Source organism: Rattus norvegicus, chromosome 5 (genome assembly GCF_036323735.1).
Source record: "Rattus norvegicus strain BN/NHsdMcwi chromosome 5, GRCr8, whole genome shotgun sequence".
In the NCBI taxonomy this organism is placed as follows: Eukaryota; Metazoa; Chordata; class Mammalia; order Rodentia; family Muridae; genus Rattus; species Rattus norvegicus.
In genome coordinates, this window is record NC_086023.1 from 171,557,997 (window position 1) to 171,567,942 (window position 9,946).

General features: G+C 43.8%; 1 non-coding gene across 1 annotated transcript; it reads right to left on the reverse strand.

Annotated features, from left to right (window-relative positions):
* Positions 1–463: 463 nt before the first annotated feature.
* On the reverse strand, positions 464–545 carry Trnas-aga54 (transfer RNA serine (anticodon AGA) 54). The gene has a single exon. It is a non-coding gene; the product is annotated as a tRNA-Ser (tRNA).
* Between the last annotated feature and the right edge of the window lie 9,401 nt (positions 546–9,946).

Consider the following 9,946-nt stretch of genomic DNA (forward strand, 5'->3'; position numbering starts at 1 on the left):
GGCTGGAGAGATGGCTCAATGGTTAAGAGCACTGACTGCTCTTCCAGAGGTCCTGAGTTCAAATTCCAGCAACCGCATGGCGGTCACAACCATCTGTAATGGGATCCGATGCCTCTTCTGGTGTGTCTGAGGACAGCAACACTATACTCATATACATAAAATAAATATATTTTTAAAAGATAACTCAAAAGCTACCCCTACCCCTATCGGCTGGCTGGCTGAGGTGGTGGTAAAATGGCTCTTTGGGCGGTTGCTATTCTATAATTTTGGACTGGGGGATTAAATAGGGTCCACCGGTTACCTAAAGGACCTTCCCAAGGCACCTCTTCCCATAGTACATTTTTTTTTCACTGAACTTTAGCTGTTCAGAGTATCCACCTTCAGTAACTGTTTACTCTCTTTCATATTGATTTGCCGGTACAGGCCCTGGAAAATTTTGTACTCTTTTTTTTTTTTTTTCTGTTTTTCGGAGCTGGGGATCGAACCCAGGACCTTGCGCTTTCTAGGCAAGCGCTCTACCACTGAGCTAAATCCCCAACCCAAAATTTTGTACTCTTACTCTTCCCATTGAGGCTTACCTGCTGTTTCCCACTGGAGGTTTGTGAGCCTCAGCGCTCCTTTTGATACCACAGTGTTTCCATTTAAAAGGAATGTTGCAATCTGGAGACACATGCCTTATCACACCCATACCACATAGAAAAACAAAGCAAACAAAACTCGGAAAGCTTCCAATTCTCCACCTGGGCTAAGACCAGAGAGACCTGGGTATGTTCTCAGTCCTGGCCTCATAGAGGCAGGCACAAGGGACTGCTCACTGTCCCCTGGGAGACAGCTGTCCGCGAGGTACCAGAACTGAGCTCCTAGCTAAGCTTCCCGAGGAAAAGCCTACAGGGCTCCAAGATATCAAAGATTCAGGACAGGGTGGAGTAGACATTTCCACAACAGGAACGAGATAAGATACTATGGTGTTGGGGGCTGGAGAGATGGCTCAGCGGTTAAGAGCACTGACTGCTCTTCCAAAGGTCCTGAGTTCAAATCCCAGCAACCACATGGTGGCTCACAACCATCTGTAATGAGATCTGATGCCCTCTTCTGGTGTGTCTGAACAGCTACAGTGTACTTATATATAATAAATAAATAAATCTTAAAAAAAAAAAGATACTATGGTGTTTTTATTCTACCCCGGGAATGGAAAAGCAGACATAATTAGATACATAGTGGAAATGAGAACACTGGATGGTTTCTGGCAGCACATTGGTGTAGTGAGAATTCTGGTTTCTTAAAAAAACCAACCAGCCAAACGAACGTCAACAACAATAAACACAGAAAATACACTCAGGTCTACATAGAGAAATCATGTCTCAAGCAACAATAAAACCACAGAAATGGGGCTGGAGAGATGGCTCAGTGGTTAAGAGCACTGGCTGCTCTTCCAGAGGTCCTGAGTTCAATTCCCAGCAACCACATGGTGGCTCACAACCATCTGTAATGAGATCTGATGCCCTCTTCTGGTGTGTCTGAAGACAGCGACAGTGTACTTATATAGAATAAATAAATCTTAAAAAAAAACCACAGAAATATTGTAAGAACATGATTTCATTTTAATACCCGGTGTGGGGATGTGGGGCTGCTTCTGACTGTCCACAGCAGCTGACCGTGATTTGCCTCATGCTCTAGCAGAGGTGTGGTTTTGCCAGCTGCAGATAATTTCTGAGATTGCGTGACATTTGGAAAATCCCCTCTGGGAGCGGTGTTGGGGAATATTCTTTTTTTTTTTTTTTTTTTTTTTTTTTTTTTTTTTTTGGTTCTTTTTTTCGGAGCTGGGGACCGAACCCAGGGCCTTGCGCTTCCTAGGTAAGCGCTCTACCACTGAGCTAAATCCCCAGCCCCGGGGAATATTCTTGAACCAGGGGCTGCAATATATTTTTTGCTGGTGTTTTGAACAAAAGTAACCATCTCTTTGCCCCCTGATGTTTTCTCTAAGGCATTTGAAATAAAATTTTCCATTCTGTCTAGCCCCACATGGGGGGGCACTGTAGTTAGTCTTTGACTCCTTTGTGAGTTCTTTTTTCCACCCTTCTAATACTAGACAGGAGAAAGAGATAGAAAGGAAAGGGGGTGATGTTGTTATTAGACAATAGGAGTGTCAAGTTCCTTGGGGAAACTTTGATCTTCACCTCCGGGATATCTAAATTCTTCTTTGCGCGCAACCACTTAACAAACTGCAAACAACAGCTCACCTACTGGGGCTCTAGCATTTATACACCCTCTGAGAAGTCCCCCAAATTCCTAACACCACACAGTCACATTAACTATCTGCAGCTGTTAAAAAAAAAAAAATCACAGGATTGCGGATTTAGCTCAGCAGTAGAGCGCTTGCCTAGCACTCGCAAGGCCCTTGGTTCAGTCCCCAGCTCCGGAAAAAAAAAAAAATCACACCCCCTGCTAGGGCGAGAGGCGAACCATTGTCAGCTGCTGCGGACAGTCCTGTATTCCACATCTGGGGTTAAAATGAAAACAGTCCAATGTTTCTGTGTTTAAAAAAATACTAGGGCTGGAGAGATGGCTCAGCGGTTAAGAGCACCTGACTGCTCTTCCAGAGGTCATGAGTTCAATTCCCAGCAACCACATGGTGGCTCACAACCATCTGTGATGGGATCCGATGCCCTCTCCTGGTGTATCTGAAGACAGCTACAGTGTACTTATATATAATAAAGGAATAAATCTTTAAAAAAAAATACTAAAATTCTTACTACAGGTATATAAATGCTAGGTCCCCTCAAGGCAGGGTTGGTAGCTGTTAGTCATTCAGGGAGGCTGTTTGCAGTGTGTTATGCTCAAAGGAAAAACAAGAAATTAAATTCAGAGATCTCTGTCTCTCTGCTCTCTCCTTTCCCTACGATCTAGCAATGGGTAAAACTGGGGTGGGGGGTGGGGGCGTTGGGATAAAGTGTGGAAAAAGAACCCATGAAGTAGCTAAGACCGGTTACAAGTGGCTGCTCAATGTGGGACTCGAAAGTTAAAGATAAAAGTGGGAAGTTTGATTTCAAATGCTATAGAGAAAACAGCAGGGGATGAATGGATGAAGGGATGGGTATTTTTTTCTTCAAGAGGCCAGCCAAAGGTTTACTGTGACTGCTAACTGTAACTTTGTGCCTTCTACCTGGCCTTTTTGTTTCCCCAAAATAACTACTCTGAGATTTCTAATTAATATTTATGAATAAATGCCTAGGCCAATAACCTCGGCTTTGTTCACCAACTAGCTCATATCCCAGTAATTCAGTTTGCTCTATTCTAAGCATGGAAAATGGCTGGTTACCTAGCCCTTTGGAAATGGTAATGGAGTTGATAGCACACCCTCACGAAAAGAGGAAGACTCCATTTGCTTACTCTCAACTCCCAGCCTTGCCCTGCCAGCTCAGGGATTTCTAAGTAAGGCTGAATCTGGACCATATTTACAGGATTTGGCATTTCTAATTAATGCTTATATTTAGGTAAATAAAGCTTGTGAGGGGCTGGAGAGATGGTTTAGTGGTTAAGAGCACTAAGTACTGTTCCTTTATAGGCCATTTAAGAACTCAAACTGGATTGCCTGGACCCCTTAGCAAGGGAGGGCAATGACACCAGGCAGATTATAGGCCTTACATAGAAACAATTAGTCAAACAATCTCATTCTTTTTTTTTTCTTTTTTTCTTTTTTTCTTTTTTTCGGAGCTGGGGACCGAACCCAGTGCCTTGTGCTTGCTAGGCAAGCGCTCTACCACTGAGCTAAATCCCCAATCCCTACAATCTCATTCTTTATATCACTAAAACAATGATGCTGGAGACAATAATTTGGTATATAAGTCAATTTATAAATACAAGTGCTCAGTGTCCTCAGTTTCTTCCTGTATCACATAATAGTGCTAATCCTCGAGGACTTATCTTAATAAATAATATCTTAACAATATCTTAATAAATAAAAAGGGGGAATTATATCCCTGTATGCTATACAATTATTTAAATAATGCTCTTTTTATTTCAGTTTTAAAATTTGGATGCCAAGAAACTCTGAGTGTTTATGGCACCCTACAACTAGGCATACTTCTGCCTAGGTGAAATAGGAAGATCCACATATTGGCATGGTCCTGTTCAGGTATTTTATATGGGGAAGAGGGCATGTTTGTGTTTTTCCTACAAGATGCTGTGGGAGTATGCCAGCTGCCAGAGTGGCTGGTGAGATCCTGGGAGCATGAAGATTCAGCTCTCCTGGTTCAGGTCCTTGGAGTCATTCCTGTGCCCTTGGAGGAAGATGGAGGATTCCCCCTCGTCTTTTGCCATCACAGAGATTTGTCGCACCCACCTCGTCCAGTAAGGAAGACGCAACACTGTCGGATCCTTGTCAACAGCCTTTATTGCAGGACACCTTCATTGCTGATACGGGGAACCCAAGCAGCAAGAGCACTCGCCTCATATAGACAGCAGGCTGAGGCTATGCTAACTGTCCTTCAGGGATTGGCGGAGCATGAATCAACTCATTAGCATGGTACTGCTCCTTCATTAGCATATTACCGGCCAACTGATGCCAGGTACAAGGCCTGCCCATGCGCAGTACCCTTGTTTACCACAGGAGGGTGCCCTACATCTCCCCCTTTTTTGTTTTACTAGAATGAGGCTGGTCTAGGCCTCTTCAGTTACGTCCATCTGCTGTGGCTCCTGTCTTAGGTCATTCCTCTATGTCACAGCCTTATCCGTCGTAGGGTAACCCTATCGCCACTGGGCCCCATGTCTTAGATTGATCTGTGCATGAGGAAAGTTGCCCGTCTCTGGATACCGCAGTGCTGTGTGACAGTAACTGCTAAACGACCTAGGGCGAACTCTACAAAAGAGGCCAGCCAGAAAATGAGTTAGTGGGGAAATCATGATCACCCTATCGAGTGCAATGAGGAAACCTCAGTGATGTAGAAGGGCTGATCAAAGAATCATTGAGTCTCTCTCATCCCAGTGCAATGGGTCCACAAATCCATGGGGTGCAAGAGCAGAGAACTCAGATGTCGACTAATTTTTGAGGCTAGATAACCAAATTTCAGGGGAGGCCCCTTGTTCAATGGCCACAAGTGCTTGAGTGATAACGATCTTGTCACGTTTCTGTTGAGATCTGAGTTTGCAAACCAACCATAGCATGAACACCAATCCACAGCATAGGGCTGCACCAAACAGAGCCACTCCCGATAAGTAGCGGGCACCTCATCTGGTTCTCCTCAGCTGCTACCACCAAGGGCCGTAGTCAAGCCGCTCCTATAATAAAATTTAGAATTCCCAATTGATAGCAACTACTCCAGAAAGTTCACCCACTGTGCTTGCCTAACAATAGAAGGGGGGGAGGGTAACTCCAGACACTGCAGACACAATGGCTGTAGCAGTAATGGCTGCTACAATAGCAGCGAAAATCTTTCCCAGGACAGTTCAGGATCAGCCATTCTTTTCTGGAACAACCAGCAGGCAAGGGAACCATGTCTGAGATCTGCATAACCAGGGCAGAGTTCCCCAGTCCACAGCAGCTTCACGCAGATGGCATTCCTGTGAAGCTACAGACTGCAAGATGACAACACCAGTTAAGGCAGCAAAAGTCACCAGGGGAATGAGGGGGGCAGTAATGGCTGCAGTCCAGTCTTCTCCAGAAAGCAGCAGTGCACAGAGGGTCAGAGAGCGGGCCATAGAGGGACGGGACACACGCAGCGGTAACACTGACTGCAGCAACGCCAAAATCTCTGTGAGGACAAAAGATGAGGGGGAATCTTCCATCTTCCTCTCAGGGCAGAGGAATGACTCTAGGGACCGGAACCACGAGAGCTGAATCTTCATGCTCCCAGGATCTCACCAGCCACTCTGGCAGCTGGCACACTCTTGTAGCATCCTGTAGAAAAAACACAAACATTCCCTCTTCCCCATATAAAATACCTGGACAGGATCATGTCAATATGTGGATCTTTCTATTTCACCTAGGCAGAAGTATGCCTAGTTGTAGGGTGCCATAAACTTTGGCATCCAAATTTTAAAATTGAAATAAAAGGAGCATTATTTAGCATACAGGGATAACTCCCCCTTTTTATTTATTAAGATATAGACTGTCTAGTATCATTGTCCTCTCTCGTTAAGGGGTTCAGGCAATCCAGTTTGAGTTCTTAAATGTCCTATAAAGGAACAGTACTTAGTATTCTTAACCACTAAGCCATCTCTCTAGCACCTCACAAACTTTATTTACCTAAACATAAGCATTAATTAGAAATGTCAAATCTTGTAAATATTGTCTAATTTCAGTCTTACTAGAAATCCCTGAGCTGGCAGGGTGAAGCTGGGCGTTGAAAGTAAGCAAATGGAGTCTTCCTCTTTTCATATCAACTCCATTACCATTTTCAAAGAGCTGGGTCTATGGTTTTGTTTAGTTGTCTGAACCAGAGCACTGAAAGGACAGTGAGTTGTCAGACAATTCACACTGAAATCATCACTCACTGATTTCATGTAGAAAACTTGTCTCTAATAAGCACATTTCCTATGGGTTGCATGCACAAATATACAGGAAGTACAAAAGCATGCAAAGAGTAAAATTATCAATTTTGCCTGAAAAATTTGTATATGTAATAGGCCAAATATCAGTATTTTGTAATAACCAATTAACTGTTGTTTGGAATAAGATATGTTTTACCAGGTTTCTTTTTAAAATACTTCCATGACTCTAGCCTACAATTCTGTATTAACACAACTGAAGCTTTATTTCCAATGAGGATAACAAACAAAGACCTAAGTCCTCTGGTAAGGTGAGGTACTTAGCCAATTAACATATCCTTAGAAGTTTAAAATTAGTTTCAAACATTCTTTTCTGGAGTAGTGTAACAGCTACTCCCCAAATATTAAAGCTCATTTTGAGAGCAAAGATTTGTAGTAAAAATTTCCATATACACTGAAAGATTTAAGTTCTAACTTCTTACATTGAAGAAGCAACAAAATTACATAATACAAGGCTGTTAGCCATTTTTTGTAAAATTTTTAATGATATCACTTTATGGGCTCTCTAAAATTATAAGCAAGCTCACGAAATGAAAACTCAAAATCAATCCTCTAAATCTATCTTGAAATGGCAGTTGGAGTAAACAAACTGGCTGTAGTGCTCTCACAAGTTCTAAAACCTCATCAATCCTTTGTAAATCCTGTAACAATCTCTACCTGTTTGATTTTTTCTCAATTATAAATAAGTTTGAGTTAGTCAATGTAACACTGGCAATCCTTAATCACAATCTTTAAGTTCTCCTTGTACCACCAGAGCACAGCAACAAGGTCACCTGAGTTCTGAGTAGTGACTAGGCAGCTGTCCTTGGGGCAGTGGAATTAGCATCAAAATACAGATAACTCCAGGGCAAACCACAACTTTGGAAAGCAAAACTCAACCTCCAACAAATGATCTAGTCTCCAAAATCCAGTCTCCAAAACACCAAGTCTATCCTTCATGCTACAAAGTTTGACTGCCAATTCCTACATATGAACGCATGATGGTGCAGTCTCCAATACCCCAACAAAGAGACATTGCCTTAAAATTTTTTAGAAGCCTGGTTTCTACGATAAGATTTCCATAAAAATATCATCCCAATTTAGACCTGTTTCCCTAGTTTGGCTCATGCCACATGCTGTGTAGAATAACTCCATCTAAATTTACCAGTTTTATGTCAACTTTCTGTTACTGATGTTACATTTTTTTAAACTATACCCAATAACTTAAAAGCCAATAGTCCGGGGTTGGGGATTTAGCTCAGTGGTAGAGCGCTTGCCTAGGAAGCGCAAGGCCCTGGGTTCGGTCCCCAGCTCCAAAAAAAAAAGAACCAAAAAAAAAAAAAAGCCAATAGTCCATAACCAAGGCATGTAGAGAATATTTATACATTTAAAACCAATCAGAAACAAAATTGAAGTGGCTACACATATCTTAGCTACAGGTGCAAGGCTCCAAGGGCCGATTGAAACTGCTTTTTTAAGAGAAGCACCTTGTCACCTGCTAAATCTCCTTGAGACCAGGAATCCAAGTAGGCACACTCTATACAATTCTCAAGACAAAAGTTTATCTTTTTGTTTGATTCTTCTGAATAAAATTCAGGTGGTCTACCTCTATCAAATCTGATCAGTATGACTCTGTGAGGTTTCCAGAGCCTAATCACATACCTAGCAATAGTCTCAACTTGAGCTACAACAAAAGCTGCACTGACCCCATTTTTTATCTCTGCCTTCTCTCTGTTCCTTTTATCTCTTTTTCTTTTCTTTTTTTTCTTTCGAGACCTTTTCTCCCTCCAACATACTTTCTTGTTGCTCTGCAAGGACCCTCTGACCTGTCCTAATGGCTTCCTCACTTTGTTTATCCTCCAAGCAGGCAGGGACCATTCGCCACCGGGCTTAAGCTTGCCGTCTGTGGCTTCTCTATTCCACACAAAGAAGAAAAGAAACAAAATTACAAGTCCTACCCACAAAGGATCAATTGGAAACAACATTGCCGTAGTTCCCAAACCTTTTTGCCTCTATACCAAGGCTTTCAACTTCTCTGCTTACCTCCAGAGAACCTTATCTTCCCTTATCTGGGAATTTTCCGACATCGCCATCCTGAAGCTGAAGACTTCTGGATCCACGAGAATATTCTCGGGTCTCCGTACAGGCCACCAGTTGTCGCGCCCACCTCGTCCAGTAAGGAAGACGCAACACCCTCGGATCCTTGTCAACAGCCTTTATTGCAGGACACCTTCATTGCTGCTACGGGGAACCCAAGCAGCAAGAGCACTCGCCTCATATAGACAACAGGCTGAGGCTATGCTAATTGTCCTTCAGGGATTGGCGGAACATGAATCAACTCATTAGCATGGTACTGCTCCTTCATTAGCATATTACCGGCCAACTGATGCCAGGTACAAGGCCTGCCCATGCGCAGTACCCTTGTTTACCACAGGAGGGCGCCCTACAGAGATTCTGGCATTGCTGCAGTCAGTGTTACCGGCGCTACATGACCTGTCCCACCATGGCCTGCGTTCTGACACTCTGTGCACCACTGCTTGCCGGAGAAGACTGAACTCCGGCCGTTATCCTTGCCCCTTCTCATTCCCCTGGTGGCTGTCGCTGCAGTGACTGGTGTTGCCATTTTGTAGTCTGTGGCTTCACAGGAATGCCATCTGCATGAAGCTGCTGGAGACCCGGGAACTTTGCCCTGGTTATGTGGATCTCAGACATGGTTCCATTGCCTGCCAGTTGTTCCAGAGAAGGATGGCCGATCCTGAACTGTCTTGGGAAAGACTTTGACATCTTCACTGCTATTGTAGCAGCCACTGCTGCTGCAGCCACTGGGTCTGCAGTGTCTGGAGTTACCCTCCCCCAATTTACTGTTAGGCAAGCACAGTGGGTTAACTTTCTGGAGTAGTTGCTGATGACTGGGAATTCTAAATTTTAATACAGGAACGGCTTGACAATGGCCCTCGGTGTTATGGCCCTCTGAGTTTCAGGCCTAGGACGTTGCAGTAGTCGACTTTGTGCTTCTTATCACATGCACAAACAGCACTCCCAGTTCTGGGCAGCAACTAAGCAGGTGTTGTTCTCCTTGGTAGGAGACAAACTTTCTGCCCAAATTGGGCTCAGCCTTCTTGAGAAGCAGTTAGCTAAGGATGGGAAACTCTTTGGGACCAAGCCTCGCCTAAGACAGGAAATTCTGAGACTGGCAGAATTTTCCAAAGATGGGAAAGAGGCTTGATATCTCAAAGTGTCCTAAGACAGGCGCTGCTTAAAAATTAATATAGGGGGACTTGCTTAAAAAAATAAAATAGGGGGACTTGTCAGAGCCTCCTGGGTCCCCTGCAGTGTTTCACTCCCACCTTGTCAGACATTTCTGGGTCCCTTGCAGGGTTTGACCCCTGCTGAGCCCTGCTGATGCATGTGGAAGCCTTTG